The sequence below is a fragment of the Triticum dicoccoides genome, chromosome 5B, assembly GCF_002162155.2.
Source record: "Triticum dicoccoides isolate Atlit2015 ecotype Zavitan chromosome 5B, WEW_v2.0, whole genome shotgun sequence".
NCBI lineage: Eukaryota > Viridiplantae > Streptophyta > Magnoliopsida > Poales > Poaceae > Triticum > Triticum dicoccoides.
This window is the reverse complement of record NC_041389.1, coordinates 413,472,209-413,475,120: the sequence shown is the minus strand read 5'-3', so window position 1 is coordinate 413,475,120 and position 2,912 is coordinate 413,472,209.

Below are 2,912 nucleotides of genomic sequence, written 5' to 3'. Positions count from 1 at the left end.
CCCGGCCCCCGCGTCTCCGCGTCCCAGCCCCGGCTCCGGCGCCGGTGAGCCGCCCCGCCGCGCCCGTGCTCCGCCCCGCCGCCCGATGCCCCTCCGGCCGCCGCCAGGCCTCGGCCTCCGCGCCGCAGCCTCGCATCCGCCGTCGGCCGCCGCTGCGCGCCCCTCCCGCTGTGCCCCATCGCCTCCCTGCCATGGCCGCCTTCGCCGTCTGCCGCCTCGCCGGGGCCCCAGCCTCGCCGTCCTTCGGCGCCCCGAGGTCGGCCGCCCCTCGCCTCGCCGGCGACTCCCGCCGCCGCCCCGCCTCGGCCCCGCCGCCCGGATCCGTCCTTCCTCGGCCTCCCCGACCTCTCCCTCGACTCCGGCAGCCATCACCGTCCTTCTCCGGCGAGATCCTCCGCCGAGGTTGACTTTCCCCTTCTCCGATTTTTGGCCAAGTCCCGAGTAATTTTGCATAATCATGCCATGTTCATCGCATCGTATCTCTGCACCCGTAGCTCCGTTTCGTGTGTGTATTATATTGAATTGTTCGCCTCGACGAGTACATCATTTCATTCCATTGCATCATATTCATTTGAGTCCATCTTGATGCCTGAATCTTCTTTGCAAGAGTGCTTCATGATGTTGTCTGCTGTCTGTTAACAGAACGAGCTCATTTGTCTTTGTTGCCATGAATGATGTGTGCATCCTATGAGGTTGATGTCTACATGTGTTTTGAACTATGCCATGTCTTCTTTACAGAGGTGCTTACCATGTATTTTTGTGATCAATGTGGTGACTAGCACAAGCATGCAAACTAGGCTTCGTGATATTGCTGATTTCAGTCCCTGTTCTGCTGTTATTTTGATGCCATGTAAACATGTTGCTACAGAGAGATCCATGCATATTTTGAGATACTTCAGTAAGGATGTTTTGAACATGTGGTTGTTCTGTATCCATTCATGCCTCTGGTTGCAATTATGGAGTAGTCTAGCATGTCATTTTCGTGCTCTACGTTTGCTACAAAATGTTTCCTGGCAGATTGTTTACATGTTATTCAATTTTGCCAAGGTTGTTGTAGTTGATCCTTGCATGCTATGAACTTGTTCTTGCCTTGGTTTGTTTAATAAACATGTCTTCTTACTGTTGGTTGCCTTGCCATGCCATGTATTGCTCTGTGGTGAGTGGTACAAGCTCATCTACATGCCTTCATAATTCTGTTTCTGCCATGTTTGAATCTGTGTTATAACTTGCTATGTTTACGTAGGTGCCATCATATTTTCTGATCCTTTTTGGCTTATGGTCAGTAAGGGACTTTTGATCTATGCATTTAGTAGATTCATACCATGCCTTTGTTTGCAATTATAAGTTCCTGTAACATGTTGTTTGATAGGTCTAAACATTGCAACCTGATGTTATTTTCTGCAAAGTCTGAATTGTTATTACTTGCAATCTTACCATGTGTGTTTGAGGATGTTCTAGTGATATCTGGAGATAGCTCAGTGTTCATGTTTTGTGATGCTTTACCTGTACATCATGACCATGCCTTTTGTTTTCTTGTTGAGGTCCTGTAGCATGTTGTTTTGATGCTTGCAATATGCCTAGTTACTGTTTTGGACAGATTGTTGCTATAACTTGTATAGTGTGTGTGTGTTGAACCGTTGCTCCGTTTTGAGTGTGCTTTATATGAAACTTGCTTAGAATTGCATGTAGCTTCATATTATCATGTTGCATCCTTGTTTTGGTGTGTTTGCTTGATGTTTGGGTGCATTTTGCATCAATGCCATGTTTAACTTGTGTTGCTCATATCTTCTAGGCCGTAGCTCCGAACTAAATGACCTTTATATGTAACTTGGCTAGAATCTCGTGTAGATCATCGTGGTGCATCTTAACTTGCTGTTTAACAACTTGAACATAAGGTTTATTCAGATCTGGACCAATTTTGATATATGCATATGAGGACTTACCGGAATTGTTATATGTTGTTCCCGGCCTCATTTAAACTTGCCTTGATGTGTTGCTCTTGTTTGTATCATCTCTTGCCATGAGTAGCTTCATGTAGCCTTGTCATGCATCATGCTGGTTGTGCATCATGTCTTGTTCATGTGTGGTGTGTTTACTATGTTGTGTGCTTCTTCTTGATAGTTCCTGTTTCGTTGCGACCGTGAGGATTCGTTCGTCTATGCTTGGTTCGTCTTCGTGGCTTCATCTTCTTCATGGACTCGGTCTTCTTCCTTGTGGGATTTCAGGCAAGATGACCGCTACCCTAGAACTCACTACTATCATTGCTATGCTAGTTGCTTCGTTCTATCGCTTTGCTGTGTTACCTATCAGTTGCTCATCAAGCCTCCCATATTGCCATGAACCTCTAACCTTTGACACCTTTCCTATGCAAACCGTTGTTTGGCTATGTTACCGCTTTTGCTCAGCCCCTCTTATAGCGTTGCTAGTTGCAGGTGAAGTTGAAGATTTCTCCATGGTGGATAGGATTTTGGTTGGGATATCACAATATCTCTTATATTATTAATGCATCTATATACTTGGTAAAGGGTGGAAGACTTGGCCTTATGCCTGGTGTTTTGTTCCACTCTTGCCTCCCTAGTTTCCGTCATACCGGTGTTATGTTCCCGGATTTTGCGTTCCTTACGCGGTCGGGTGATTTATGGGACACCCTTGACAGTTCGCTTTGAATAAAACTCCTCCAGCAAGGCCCAACCTTGGTTTTACCATTTGCCTCACCACCACCTATCCCTTTCCTTTGGGTCGGCCAACCCGAGGGTCATCTTTATTTTAGCCGCCCCCCGGGCCAGTGCTTGTCTAAGTGTTGGTCCGAACTGAGCTGCCTGCGGGGCCACCTCGGGGTAACTTGAGGGTTGGTTTTACTCGTAGCTAGTCTCATCCGTTGTTGCCCTGAGAACGAGATATGTGCAGCTCCT